Source organism: Leuresthes tenuis, unplaced genomic scaffold (assembly GCF_036924035.1).
Source record: "Leuresthes tenuis unplaced genomic scaffold, fLeuTen1.0.hap1 SCAF_18, whole genome shotgun sequence".
Lineage (NCBI taxonomy): Eukaryota > Metazoa > Chordata > Actinopteri > Atheriniformes > Atherinopsidae > Leuresthes > Leuresthes tenuis.
The window spans coordinates 17,732,961-17,749,099 of NW_027325372.1; the positions used below are offsets into that span (position 1 = coordinate 17,732,961).

Sequence of the window (16,139 nt, forward strand, 5' to 3'; positions counted from 1 at the left end):
TATTCATGAGAAATTATGTATTGTAAAGAGAGATTCCTATCAGTTAGTAAGTGAATTAAAGGTGAAGAATTTTTCATGAGTATATGCAGCTGCTGAATTTGTTCAACAGCGTGTTCTAATGCTAATAAATGAGAACGGCTATCACAGTCACAGGTGTGCTTTTTGATCTACTTTGTGATTTCATTTGGTCCAATTTCGGAGCCCACAATTTAGATTCTAAGCAGAATCCTCTCAGGCAAAAAGAAACCTTTTCATAAAAAGTCTCATATGAGACATGCAGATGGGAGAAAAAGTTGACATAGACAGATCATTTGACAATGACACATTAATAAAAACCCTAGTTATGTTTTCATAGACTTAAGCAAAGACACCATTTGGTCCTGATATATGAGTTTGTTTTAATTTGCATTCAACATCTAACACATAACCACAAATTCATCATGCAATCAATAACAACTGGACATGTAATAAAATATGCTCCTCAACTCTGAGGACTGATCCAACCCCCCTAAGCAATGCAGCACATAAGGACCACATGACACAAGAATTCAGAAAATCAAGCCGAGGTCTATTTACATATAAATAAATGTATAGACGCAAGAAGAGTAGTAGCCTACTGCGTCAGGAAATGTGATGGAATAGAGTTTCATTTTTAAAGCAAATTCATGGACTTGCAGTACCTGTAGGTTTGCTGGTTAATATCCAGGGTCTGACATGCTGTAATCTGCCAGGCGTGGACCCATGATAGCTTCTATTTTCTCTGTATCATTTGCAGCTGTGTGCAATGAGCCCAGTGGTGAGCAATTTTCAAATCTGGGCTGTTAAAGTAATACCGTCCACTTTTGTCTTCAGAGATATGCACTCGACTTCCATGCTGTTGTCCTCTGCTGTTTTTTTTTCTGTGTAGGACTTATGTGTTGACTGCTAACACAATAGCAAATATTGTATAGTTAGGTTGGACTCTATTCCAATTAAAGGTAGACATATTTGATAAGTTAAGTGTAACTGGGAGTCAATGATTACATGTAGAAGACAAATCTGGTGACGGCTGAATAAATGGATGCGTAGCAGTGATTCAGAACCGTGGAGCTGCAATGCTGTGGCTCCCTCTTCACAGCCAAGCCGTCAAAAGGAGCACTTGAGTTGACTAATATACCATCACTTTTTTCTCCTCCTCATGTAAATGTATGTAGCAAGGCGCCCCGAGGTCTAACCAGATCATTTACTGTCAAGGGAATGCCATGAAAAAAGGGCTGTACGAAATCCCACACTGAGGCAGTGAAACTATAATAATTGGATGTTTTGAAAGAGTTTTAGCTTTTGAAACTCATCTAAATTTAAAGGATTGACAATGGAAATATAGCAAGTCCCGCGTTTCTCTTATGAAGGGCGTCTGTCAGCATGGAGATGGATTATATCTTTTCTCAGTCACAACATTTACTCATGTGGGGATAACTGACCCGTTAGTATAAAATATGTGACCTTTGGGATTTGGATTGACTGAGTGAAAAATGTTGTAGATACCGGCCAGAGATGTGGCCCAATCTAAGTTAGACAGTTAGGGAGACCATGGACATTCAAATATGCAGAGTTGTCCTTTAAAGAGTATGTGAATTTGACATCATGTGCACTTGCTGTATTTGGAAACTACGCGGGCTGACGTCAGTGGCGGTAGGAAGAGAGCAGGAGGGTATTGGGGGGGTGTTCCGCTGTGAACGCGCCTGACGGATCCCCGGCGGAGGGCAGCGAGGGCGCGCATCTCAGTCCTCCGCTTGTGAAGCGACTGCAGGGGAGCCAGATGCCCGACTGCGAGCCGCTGCCTGTGGATCCCTATCCCGAATACCAGAGCAGGCAAGAGCCACTGACACATATCACCCTGTGACAGGGGAATTGGATAGAAGGGGGGCAGTAAACGGAGTTAGAATAGCCTCTTTTTTATTTCAACTCCACCCCCCCACCCCCCATTCGGTCTCTCTGTTTCAGTCTCTGTTTCAAATGAAGAGCTTCATTGGACTTGGAGTGGCGGGCATCATTAGAAAAAAACGCCGTTATTCTACTCTGCCCCTGATGCTGCTGCTGCGGCGCTGCTGACTGTGAGCGCGTTCTCCCAGCGCTTTGGAATATACGGAGTGCTTCTATGCACCAAACCATGGATATTATATGACGTGGATTTATGTTTTCAACAAAACTGGACATCTACAGTAACAATCGCCCTTCTTTTTTTTATTAATTTTTCCATTGCGTTTTTGCCTTCTTCTCATCTGTTCTTTCGTTTAACCTGTGCCTACTTTATGCTTTTGTGTCCTTAGCTCTTCTTCCTTGTTTTGATTCATTTATTGATATTGGTTATTTATTTTCATTTTTTTTTACACTTATTCGTTTTTCTGGTCCGTTTCGGACTCTCAGAAGTGGGATGCCTCGTGGAGAACATTTGAGGGGGGAAGCTTCCGCGCAGCAGCGAGGGTGAATGAATGATAGTCTCCTTCTCCATCTGAGACGTGCCATGGATGGGAAACTTAATTTGTATCCACGGAACCGATCGGGGAATAGCCGTCGCCTCAAATAACTACTGCTGACAGCGATCAGGTAACGTGTTCTGTGAACGCATCTCAACGTTTTTCTTGCTGTGTAGTCTGTCTTGTACCTTTCATTACTCTGTTCTTGATGTTCATGTGAAAGAATCCCTGTCTCATTCTACTGACCCATACAGCCTAAGAATCAGACTACAGGACAATTATCACCACCTGTCCGTGTATAGTTTCACAAGACTAAGCCTCATTGGCAGTTTTTTTTACAGTGGCAATGTATGATCTGCGAGCCTGAAGGAAAGTAGCGGTCACATAAAAATCCCCGCGCACATCTTAGCAGTTCACTCCCACTAACAGAGCACAGGTGGACAGCAAAAGACCCCTGAATTCCAATTCCCTAAGTGAGAAACGCATATAGCTCTATGATCGCGTCCAAAGCCGCTAGCAGACCTGTAACTTTGCGCAGTGGCCAAAAGAAACACGCACACACTTACGCGTGCACGCGCAGCCTGCACAGACACTTTTATTACTACCTTCCACACTCGTTTGCCTTTCTCGATGCATTTGCGTACCCACGCCCCCTTCGTCCTCAAATATCCACAATGCTGGGTTATTGTTTTTTTTTTTTCATTGTTTTTTTTGTCTCCCCTCGTGTCGGGGGTTCCACGATGCAATTTTGAGTTTTGAATAGCATTGATAAAAAGAGCTCATCCACCCGCGTGGATGCTCCTTTCCCAGAGCCTCTTCCCTAATGGCTGGAAATTATTCTTGGCAGGAGGCTGTCTCCTCTGTGGCCTGATTATGGCTTTAGGTTAGAGGGGCCGATGCTTATTTTCCCTGCGCACTCTGCGCTTGAGTGAGTGGGTGCCTTCTCCCGTTGAATGTTAAAGAGCCAGGATGTACCGAGGAGCGTGCACTGGAGATTGAAAGGGAGGGGAGGGGGCGCTCCTTGACTAACATCCGTACTGGCATCTCATCTTGCGACATAAAAGCCCTTTGAAAGCTACCTGATCACGCGCTGAGGTCCGATTGATTTGTGGGGGCGATTTACTTGTAGCGCCTCTGAATGTGTCGTGCGTCTGCCGCAGTGCCGCCTCCTGTTACCGGACCTCTCCTGCTCTATGTCTCCCTATTTAAAAGTAAGGTGATCAGCATGTGAGGCTACATGGAGTTTCAGAGAAAGGTTCCTCAGACGTTTGCCTTTGGAAGCGCGCAGGTGGCTCCTGTGATGCTGAACGGGGATGGCATGCAGGACGCGACAACAGGAGTGCAAAGGAGCCTCCAAGCATTCTCTCCCTCTGTCTGTTTTCTCTACCCATCTGTTGAGCATGCAGTGCGAACTTGCACGAATCTGAACTGAAGCTTAAATAACGAATAAGACAAAAAAACTCACACATGGAAGGAAAAAACTCAATTATTTTCCCAAAGTACTGTGTTATGTTAAACAATTTTCTCAAATTGTCTACTTATTCCACCACTGAGGCTAAACTCTGTTGCGGCAGCCTGTGTGTGAGCTGGTGGAAGCCATGCAGGCGCATTGATTCGTGAGCAGTGACAGTGTCTTTGTTTTAATCAAATCTGGATTAACAGGTCAAACACAGCCATAAGTATACTGTTGTATTAATAAGACGTGTTATGGACTTTCGGCAAAACAAATCATTGCAAAACTACAAATCTACATAGTACTAGGACTGCTGACTTTTCTTTGGAGAAGTCTGTGCAGCATTCTCGTGTGCAGACATCACCTGGTCTTTTATTCGAACGTAGTGAATAACCTTGTTTGTTTCGTTTCTTTGGGGATGCGGTTTCACGTTTTGCACATTGCTTTCAGCTAAGACGAGCAAGCCACAGATGAAGGCTGAAGCAAAATTTGGGAAGGGGAAGCTTTCACTCAAGATTTGAAAAAATGTCAAAATGATTTTCAACTGATACTCCTAACTCGCGATTTATAACAGAGACTGATGAGCTTAGATGAACACTGGTTTGAAACGCTGTAGTGGTTTCAAGATGAAGTTCAACATCAGTGCCTAAGCTACAGTATCAAATTCCCTTGTCCTTTAGTTATAGTAGAGTCTGTCCAACGATCTACCATCCAATACTTTGCTTATCGAAATGATACCGGTGCTAACTTCAGATGACGTTCGGCGATGACTGACAGAGAATGTTCAAGATGGTCCAAGATTCAACACCCTGGACAGCGAAATCAACAAAATCGCATTCATAAAGCCACACATTTAGCAAGGGCGTCCCACCTGTAAGTAATTCAATAGAAGGTCTTTTGAGAGAAAGGTTCTCTATATTATCCAGAAAGTTGACACTGATGTTGTTGTGTAAGAACCACAGTTTAAAATTCCGTTTAACTCAGTTAGATTCGAATCAAGCCGTCTCACATAACACTGAAGAGAAACAAATTTGTTCTCATTCAAAAAATGATTCGCAGAAATTACACCAAGTTTCTATCATTGATTGGTGGAGTACACACTTCACATTGGGGCTATTCATTGCCTCCATTTAATCGAATTTAGCAATAACTCATGGTGAAAAAACTCAGTTTGCTTACGTAAAAATTTCTATGTGCTAATATGAAAATTTGTTTGATGAATTTGTTTTAACAATAAAAGTAGTTTGTGTCAAAAAAATGTATAAGTTAGTTACCCAATACCAGCATTGTACTGTTGGAGCTAGTTGAGATAGAGTTCATTTATAAGTTCTTCACATATTTGCTGAAATTATTGATTAGTATGCTGGTTATTTTGGATGTAGAACTCTTGAAAATTGCCCAAAACCATCATGAAGATAGTTTGGAGACTTCAAATGGTTTGTGTGTGTAAGTCTGTATTTGCAAAGTAACTACAGCTACCGTATAAATGTAGTCAAAAAACATATGATGTTGTGGACAAGTAAGAAATGGCATGGAAAGAACTGCTCAGATTCGATACAATACTAGGTAAATGTATTCAAATGCAAATACAAATATCCATTATCACTAGACTTGAAAGTATTTAGTCCAAAAAATCATTTCAGATTTGATCATTTTTATCAAGCTGATAGTTAGATAGAATTGGAATGGTAGCTTGTTTGAGAATGAGAGAAAAAAAAAAACATTTATTATTGAGGAAAACACTTGGTAACATTGATTGAGACACAACACAAACACCCTCTTTGTGTTTCTTAAATTTCTTGTTTGGATATAACAACTAGCTTGTTTCTACCATGTGCCACGTTAGCTCGTACAAAGTCTTGTAATAGAACTGCGTTTATTGCACATGACGCCAACTTTGTATCTGCCTTAATCAACAGCTTGTATGTATTTGTCTTTCCTTATGTTCTCGCTCCACCACTACTTGTGTTTTGCTTGCCAGTTTGGTTTAGGCCTATTCCCACAAACATCTCCAGAGATTTTTTTCCGTTCCATCAGGAGGAGCCGCTTCATGCGGATCATCTTCCAGGCTGGATTTGCTTATTCTCATCCGTATCGGGGTCCAACGGAAGATCAAGTGCTTCATTTACAATTGTAGTGCCTTTCTCATGCTGCCTATACCCGAAAATGACATGCTGGAAAACGGGCCATATATATTGTTCCAAACTGGGTATAAATAGATGTAATTTTTGAGCACCATGAAGAGAGGAATGAGTTATCTAAGAAGGAAAGACTTGCGGGGTTAATTATGAGAACAACTCAATAAAATGAGACATACACAATATAAAGACTTCATGACCATCTCAGTAATTCATTGGATGTTGATTGTGACAATTTTCTCTAAACATTATGACATTAAATGAAAAAAAAAAAAAAAACTTTTTTCTTCCAAAAACTAATGAACAGGTCAGCTCAGACCAAAGCAAAGGAAGAAGGTTAAACAGAACAGAGAAATGAGACAAGGAGTGATGACTGCACTATCAGTGAATGATCGTCTGAGCAGCTGCTGGAAGTGCAACACAGATGACAACGTGACACATATCAGCTGAAGATATATTAAAACCAGCCAGCTCGGTGGCAGTTTTATAAGACCTGTAAATGTGATACTAATAACATCTTCAATATCCACCCACATGTCACGCACAAATGCTGGCAAAGAAATCTTTCTCTCTTTCAAACATACACTCCACCTTAACCTCTTCCTCATCTGCTCCTCTATTTATTTAAAATCTCACTTTTTGCTCAGGCAACTCAAATGAAGACTATTTATCAACACACACAATCATATACACAGCAAGAGGGAGAAATCCCGGCACGAAGAGTGATGGTGGCGCGTCAAGCTGTGCATGTGCACACATGCATGCTGCTTAACTAGTGCATATGGACTAAGGGCCAGGCGACAGCTTGGTCTTGCCTGGATCACTGCACCCTGACTGGGACATTGTTCCTCTGACACTCCTTCCCTTACATGTGCAAACACACACTTCCTGCCCTTCACTGGACTTTCCCTAACAAGCTCTCTTCTTCCTATATCTATTCCTAACGTTCAAGCCCTGTGCATCTTTTGTGCTCTTTCAAAATTTTAATCAGGCTTCAAATTTACTTCTCCGATTTTCAGATTTTTTTTTCTTAAATCTGTGAGAGGATTTGCTCTGTGATACATAGCAGTGATGCTAAGGTTGGTGTATCATTTCAGGCTGGGCACGGCTATCCACTTCCATCGCAGTAGTTGGCTAAACCTCTTGAGGTAACACTCACCGACAACTAAACATGAGGCTTTTTTTCTCCTCACATTTAGAATCTTTGCTGTCATCTCCCTGAAAATCAGCCACCACCAACCAAGGCCACTGCATAGCAACTGAGAGAGAGCAAATGAGGGAAAAATATACTATAGATTATTGGGTTGAAGGAGGGGTCAGACAGATGAACCAGGGGACACAAGTTCAACCTTTTCTTCCTCTTTGCTTCTCTCCTCTGCATCATGTAGCGTGCCCTCCTGCTTTGTATGTTCTGCCATGCTCCATTTGGAGTCACAGATGCTTCTGTCACCAGGGCAGCATTCATTTGGCTTGGCCCTGGGTGACTGTGTCAATATTTGCAGTGAGTGCCATTTTGGTTTGGGGCATCCTCTGTAAGCACGAGTGAGCTTGGGCGAGGCTATAGCTAAAGAAAAATCAACAGAAAACAAACAAACAAACAAAAAACCCCGCCCTTTAGACTTGCACTGTACAATTAATTAAGTCATTTGGCAAGAAAAGTGAAAGGATGAGGATGCGCCTTCTTGAGAATAGATAGTTTGAGATTGCAGGAGGAAGGGTGGGATGGGGGTGCACAAAACAAATTAATTGCCTGGAATTGTTGAGATAATTCACAAGTCTGATTGATATTGATCGCAAAAAGGATAAGCTACTGCCACAATAAAACCACAGAGACTAGTAATTCAATGAGGTTTGTGTTAATAAGTCTTTTTGTGCAAATATAAACAAGGAGACTTTGCTGGGCAATGACTCTGCATTTTCAGATTGTTACTTTGTGCTGTCCAAGCTGTGTCTTTGTGTGTGCAGGGTCTTAGTTTCATGATTGACTCCATCTCAGCAGTAATGTTTGCTTTTTATGTAATATTTTTTATAATGTGTGGCCCTTGGGGACTTTGAAAGAGCAAGAGCTGGTAGATTGTATTGATTCAGAGCATCTAAAGCTGCTGTTTTATCGTGCAATACAGGAGGGCCCACGAGGATTCTTTAAGTTAACGTGTTTTCATGATTGCTTTTTCTCAGCAATCTACAGGACAAGCCTTCTCTTTGCATTCCCAGCCCAACTCTGTACCTTATTTACGGCTCTTGTTTGGTTCTCTCTCCTTGTCTCTGCCACAGTATCACCGTGCTCACACTTCAAAACACAATTTTTCTCAATTTGCTTGTTCCTATTAAGTAATATGAAATGTCCAAACTTCCTTTATCCACAGAAACACACATACTGCAGCTGCTCTTTTTAGGCTCAAGTGAAGGCAGGTACCTAGTTCCACTGTTTAACTTGGTGCTCACAGGGTGAAGATTCATCTGCTTTAGCAGTTTGGCCTCATCATCAGCAAAGTGCCCTGCTGTCACACCCATTCGGCCCCTATTACTGCACCACAGAGTGGAGGTAGCTTTGTGTCTGTGGACCAACAAGTGGATGGCCGTGTTCTGCTGAAGCAGATGGAAGGAGTCCGGATTTCTTTGTGGTGTGCTTTAATGGGGTCTGAGTCGTGCATGTGTCTTGTGTTGTGTGCACGTACTCTTCTGCACCTCGGTGGTAATGGTAACACGATCACCATTAACTGTTATTTCTTTATTTTTTACTTCCAAGCAGCCAGGCTGACTTGTAATCTTTTACAGTGGTCTTGACCGATTGTTCTCCAAGCTTTCTGAAAGTCTTTCAAAGTTTTTCTTTATTTAGTTCTTGCTTTTTTTAAATCTAATTTTTCAGTTCAGTCCTTGTATCTGAACATTCTCAGAGGAAAAATGTTTTTCTGTCTTTTTTTCTTTTTCTTTTTTAAGCCACTTAACACTGACCTGTGGATCAGTGGTGTATAACAAAGGCAAGCAGTTTAACAAACATACAGACAATGTAGAAAAAAAGAGATCATTAATTGTTAGCAGCTTATTGAAAAGAGACATGATTTGGTCTCATTTCTAGACAATTATCTATAAACAAAGTCAAAGATAACACAGTTTGACCGCATCGAATAGTGTTTTTGCACCAACAAGGGTGACGTGCTATTCGCTGAGAATGTGTTGCATGGTGTGCAGCAAAGTGTGTCCATAAATTGTTTGAGGAAACTGGACAAATTAAGAACCAAAGAAGAAGTGTTAGGACTAAAGACAAAAGACATGAGAGATGCATCTCAACTGTTATTTCATTCAGGTTGGTTGTCAAGAAGTCATCTATTAAGAAAGGGAAACAGGGAGAAAAGGCTGAGATGTGCCAAATGACACAAGAACTGGACTGAAAATCAGTATCAACAGATCTTATGAAGTGATGAATCCTCCCATGAGGCATAACCTCAACATTAGTACTGCAGCAGTACGGGATCATCTTGACAGAGAATGGAACAAAAGGCAGCCAACATCCAAAGAAGAGCTTTAGATAATCCTTCAAGAAGCCTGGAGAACTATTCCTGAAGACTACTTAAAGAAATTACAAGAAATCTTGTCTAAGAGGGTTCAGGCTGTGTTCAAGAATGAAGGTGATCATACGGACTTTATAGCTCACAACGTACATAACATCTCTGCTTTTGCCTTTTCTATTCTATTTCCATTTATACTTACACTTTTTTTCAAATTGCTGCACCTATTTTCTGTTTTCTTAATAGTGTAAAAAGCATTATTATTTCAGTGACAACATGGCAGAAGTTAGTTCACTGGCCAAAATGAAAAAAATATCTACAGATTAAGTTATAAAAATAGTGTTTCCATTAGATTTCTGGTTCACCACTTTTGCTTTTGTGTTGCTCTCAGTCTTTGCTTCTTCTACCTTAAAGTAATGATCACTGAAGGCTCTAACTTGTGTTGTTATATTTAAATAACTTTTAAGAAGAAAAGCTTAGAATCCTGACATCTTTGCAGTTTTCATTTGTGAAAGAAATAAATAAAACATCTGTGACACTAAGAGCAGAAATTCATCATAAACTTAGGCATATTATTTCCCCGGGCTGTTGTTGTGAATAAAATGTGTTTTTGGGATGAGCTCCGCTTGCCTGTTTGAATAAAAGTTAAAAGAAAAGTGACATAATAGGCATTCAGGGATAAGATGTGTTTTTTTTTTTGTTCAGCCAGTTTCCTTATTTCATCAGTTTGCTGAGAGAATGTGTGCTATCTGTGATGCATGTGCAATTATGCATGTCATGAGATGTGTTGGCGTGTGCCTGTGTCAGAGCTGCAGCTTGTGAGTTTTTAAAGAAGTTAATTTATTGACTTTTTGGGAGGAGGTGAAGTGGACTGGTGGATCTCCCACCCAGATGCATGTTGGGTAGACTCACCCTCCACAGGTGTTCACATTGACAGTGCAGAGCTGCCATTGGAGACACCCATCTCAGTGCTACATACCTGTACCCAAGCCATGTGAGCATGTTAGACTCATCACGCAGACACTAATTGAGACTGACTCCATGTCCTAAGTAGCTCTGTTTGAGTTCATGTATTTTTTTGACAATCCAAAGACAGCACATATACTTCCTTTTCTAAATATTAATTTCTTCTGACAGTGAGAGACAGAGAATCACGTTCCACAATAATAGCTTGCCAACATATAAAGTTGCATGAAAATGTGTCTCTGCAATTTGCATAAAAGTCAAATATGAATGATGTAATTCTTCAAACTGTTAAACAGACTTGCTTGGAGAGGGTAGGAGAAAGGCCTGCGGCAGTATGTCAGTATGAAATATGAAAATCTCATACAAGAGATTCCTGTGTGGAAACAAGCCACCAATTTCAATTTACACCTATTTCAATTTGAATAAACACAGGCTTTTGAATAATCTGGATTGTTGTGTTATGTACATTTTAACAATTTTCCGACTTGCGTTATTCCCGATGAGGTTATGTAGTTTGGATTTAATTTAAAGACATTTGCATCTATTGAACCAACAAGCACTTTGAGGTGTCAGACGAAGAAAATGCTTGTCTTTTTTTTGTGTTTGTGTGTGCTCTGGCCATTTTAGAGGGTACATACGTGTACTTCTAAGAGTGGAAGAATGCAGCCCTGTCCCCAACTGCAACATGAACTTTTACAGCCCATTTAACTAGTAGAGCTAAGTAGAATGGTCCAAAGTAGGAAAAAGCTTTTTATGAAGTTACTCTTGAGGAAACACAACACAGAAAGTATCATTTAGCTAATGCCAACCTTCATTTATTTTTCAGAGCTTGAAATTTTATACACATACAAGGATCCAGGCCTTGAAGCTTGTATACGGTAAAAGGTGGCACTAGTTGGAATGATGGTGTATTTGTGAAGCAGAGTTTTTAAGAGTCATGAAATTTTTTCTCTCTCTTGTATCTTCCTTGGCATCTAAACATTCTAATGATTTTCAGTTTGTCTTTTTAATGCTGTGCGTTTCCAAATGGTAGAACAAGTGTTTGCTGAAACAGCACAAAGCAACAGTTTCTCCGAAGCATATTTTCCATATTTGATTTCAGACTTCATGAGGAGCTCCTGTTGATTCTCATATTTTCGTTCAGGCTGTCATTTTTCTTGCTATCACTGTGTATTCATCAGAGCTTGGCATCACAGCAAAGTTGTGCTGTTGCCTTATGTTTGTCAGTTTCCGACAATTACAGAAGCTTTGTTCGTTTGTCTGACTTTTTTATTCATATGTTTTTTGTAGCCTTTAAAATTTCACTTTGCGTCTTTGCAATTGAGGGTCAAGTTTTATAATCTTTGAATTGTTGCATACCTATTCATTTTCTTGGGAAAAAGCATTTCGGACAGAATGGGTGGAGGATAAATGCGGAGCAGTAGCTGGAAAATGGATGCATACAGGTTTGACTAGGTAATTTGAAGTGCTGTTAATTCTTTCAACTCAAATAAACAAACACACGAGTCTAAAACTAACATTTGATGCTCTCAACCATAATGGTTGATTACACTATTGTCCAAGGTCAGCCATGCAGATTCCAGTGACTATAATTTACTACTTCAGTTTGCAATTCCACCAATGTGCCAGTGCAAACAATAAGAATAAAAATTAGAAACATCACAAACAAACTGCCTTTAGCCTCGGAGATTTAAATGTGTTAAAAATGAATTACTGCACTTAATAGCATGACTCTAATTTTCATGAGGCACCACGTAAAAATACAGCAGCCAGACTGCCATCCTTTCACAGACGCATTGTGTAATTTACTCTCCACGAAACATCCTGACCAGAGGCCGGGTCATCGGGTTTGGCCCTCCCACTACCTTCACAGCAATTAGACAGGTAGATGAAATGAGAGCGTTGCGGAGGCCAGAGATATAATTACACTCGGAGTAAGAGGCCAGGGGGTGATGCAACGTCCCACTTGCCTACACACTATATACTACGCCAAAGTGTGTGCTCTTCATCACTTAGGTGTCCCTGTACTGTCGAGATGCCAAGCGTGTATTCAGATGCACATACAAACAAGCAGGAGCACAAGACCAGAATAAATAATTCTGATCAGAGTGGTGAGACTATACAAACAATATACCACTGCAGCTTCAGGCTGTAAATCCAAAACAATGAACTAAATTACACTACATGACGCTATAAAGCCCTATACAATAGCAAGAGAATTGGAAACCTGTGGAAATGTGATAAGGAGAACTATAAGAATCCTCAAGCAAGGTTGAGCTTTCACAATAGGTTCTCAAAGTCTTTTGGCTGAGAAACTCGTGTTTTAGATCAACTCAAAAAACTCTTTGTCATGTAAAGTTATCATCTAGAAAGATACACATGTAGATCACAACCCTTTACATTTATAAATAATGCTTAAGGGATGCCCAGTCCATTGAAAAATGTGACAGCAAGGGCCTCTGGTCGAGCCAAAGCAGATGATATATTGCAAGTGAGAATCCTGCTGATCCTACAGAAGTCTCCACAGGATCAACAGGATCACTGGCTCCTGGATCAAGGAGGCCCTTAAGGACATTGCAGAGGAGGCAGAGCGAGGAATCATCAGGCTTTGGCTTGAAAGACAGCACAAAAAAGCAGATAGTGAGGACCCTGTATTTGGCTTGATGGCGACATTGGAGGGGCATCGGTTAGAAACACCTACTTACAGAACTGAGAGGAACTCACATAATATTTAAATCCACGGTTAGATAAATGAATATGACTTATTAATCACAGCATTATTACTGTATTGCCTTAAGCTGGACACATAAATCATAATACTCACAAACTGGTCACATGATTAAACTAAGACATACTATTTCAACTGATGGGTTATGCAATTTAGATATTTAAAGCAGCAAAAGCACTATTTGGAACTTTGATTTGCTTTGAGTCGTCTCATCTCATCTTATGTATGCTGAAACCACTCCCATGGGTGAGCTCTGCAAAGACGCTGATAGTTTGGTTTGCAGTAAACAGAGGCTGGCAGAGACCACATTGAATTGTTTAAAAAAATGTAGGCTATAGCTTTGTGATATATCACTTGGCCAAATGCCACCTGTGCTCGGTGGAACCTCACATGACCATATAGTGTTAGCTGTTTGTCAGTGGTAAATTTAAATGAGTTGTCTTAGGATCTTACAGAAGAATAATATTTTTGGATAAATAATTTTGGTGTAACTCAGTAAAGCACAGAATGATTGTCCTGTTTTTTGACCTTTTTTAATGTATTATCCTCAGCGCAGCCAATGCTGGATTATAAAACATCTTACACAACAGATGGTTCAATTAGACTTAAAAGGTTTTCATGTGTGCAGTGGTTTGGAATATTGTTTTATCTTTTTAAGAACTAAACTCTGAAATATCTACAGTGCGCATGATAATTCTCTCAGAGCATGTAATTATACTTGTAAGTTTTTTTTTTCTTTGTTGCTTGTGATGCTCTAATTTTATAGTGAAGAAATCTATCATAGCTTTTTTAACATATGCACTTTTTAAGTACATTTTGTACCACATGTAGTCAAATGTGTATTGCTTTTTGTTATTTAACACCTCTTCAGTGAAATTCAGTTTGTTTTCACACTGTAAATAAATATTCTGTAGTTTCAACATGACACCTAAATGGTGTGCATGGTAACAAATGCATGTTGCCTACTCTGCACTGCAGTCATTATATACATGATGTGACACATTAATCTTGTATTACAATTACACCTGAGTAGATTCCCTCATCCAGGAATATATCCTGTGCCAAAGGCTCCCTTTTCTTTGGAATGTCCTGCAGTTAATGCATCATTTTTCTCACTGGCTTGAGCTAGAAAAGACACAAAGTGCTTGCAGCTTGTGACCAGAAATCATAAGCTGAGGGTGGTGACTAAGAGAATGAGGTCACAAATGCAAGTGTCAGAAATAAGGTTCCTTCAAAAGAAAGAAGCTCAGAAAAAAGGCTGAGGATCTTTGTCATCCAGGAGGGGCACAGAGTAGACACAATGCTCTCTCATATTGAAAACCAGTTGAGGTTCAGGCGTTCGGTCAGGAGTCAGGATGCGTTCCACATGGAGAGGATTTGAGCTTTTCTAACAGGGACAATGCCTTAGGGCAGATCCAGGGTTTCAACGCATAATTGCATCTCGTTGCTGTCTTGGAATATTTCGGTGTCCTCTGGACAGCCATCTGGAGGAGGTGGCTGAGGAAAGTAAATGGTAATGGTAAATGGACTTGTATAGCGCTTTTCTAGTCTAGCTGACCACTCAAAGCGCTTCACTACATGCCGCATTCACCCCACTCACACACATTCATACAGCACGTCTTAGGATATAACTACGTGCTTTATAAGCATTCACACACATTCATACCCCCAATGATACACTGGGGGAGCAACGTGGGGTTCAGTGTCTTGCCCAAGGACGCTTCGACATGTATCCTGGGGAAGCCAGAGTCGAACCACCGACCTTCCGATTGGTGGGTGACTGCTCTTCCTCCTGAGCTACAGCCGCCCAACGCTACAGCCGCCCAAAAGTATAGTTGAAGGTCCAGTCCTTGATAAGTGCCAGAGGATGGATGAATGGTTGGTTGGTGTAACCATTTGAATCTTACAGTAAAGCATTGTGCCCCACTGTGGAAAATTGGAGGATGTATTAACATGTTCAAATGACAATTTCTCTCCAAAGAACAGAAAAGAAGTGTAAATTCTGAAGAAATACCAAGTAGAAGGGTGCTCCCATCCATCTTATTAAGTGCTTGGTATTAAATGTATTACCCACCTTTAACTTGACAGTGAGATGCTTTAACCCTGATTATTTGATATAGCTCTTCTTAGATGAATATGGAGCCTTTGAACACACTTGCAGGTGGCCACCAAATGCAAACATTAAAATCAACCATTAATACCTGACAACTTTCTCTATATGTAGTCTAGTGAAGAAGGAAATCCCTTGTGATGCGTAGATAGGGTTTATTGCTTGCGGCCTGACAGCATTTTAATTCCCCTTGTGGTTCCAGTATCAAAGCAGCCCAATCTCCTCTCAACACACCATCAGCACCTTTCTCTAGGACCCAATTTATCAGGTGATCCTAAAACTAGCACACTTGAGACCCGGGAGATTCTGAAGAGTTCTCTGCATGGAATATCACCCCACTAACTTAAAGGAAAAGACCGTCTCGGAATGAAATTAGATGCTGCCAGTCTTTCTCTATCGCAGGGGAATGCAGGCCCAGTGGGCCTTGTGATGGAGATGTTTCCACTTTTCCTTACATGGCCACATCTTTAAGAAGTAGAGCAGAATACGTGCCTTCAGTCTTGTGTGTTAAAGATGACAGTATTTGTTAAAATGGCCACGGATGAAAATGTCTCCCATTGGATCCGATCTAATTTACAATATAATACTGTGTTAAAGCTGATCATCCTGTAAAACAAACTCACAAAATTCACAGCAAAGCAAGATTTTTAGGGAGCCACAGTTAGCGTTCTTATCTTAATTGCTGTTGCCATTAAAGCCTTTAAAGGTATTTAAATGTAATTACAGCATGTATAACATACCAACTGAAACACTGTTAAGGACTTCATTTTGAACCATTT

The 16,139-nt window shown here is 40.5% G+C and overlaps 1 protein-coding gene across 4 annotated transcripts in view; it reads left to right on the forward strand.

Moving 5' to 3' along the window:
- Nucleotides 1-1,771: 1,771 nt before the first annotated feature.
- The window catches only part of adgrb2 (adhesion G protein-coupled receptor B2), a 222,759-nt gene continuing 208,391 nt past the window's right edge, over nucleotides 1,772-16,139 (forward strand). For all 4 annotated transcript variants that reach the window (XM_072370498.1, XM_072370501.1, XM_072370499.1 and 1 more), the window contains exon 1: nucleotides 1,772-2,586. The gene's annotated coding sequence lies outside the window, so the exon portion shown is untranslated. The remainder of the gene's footprint in view (nucleotides 2,587-16,139) is intronic.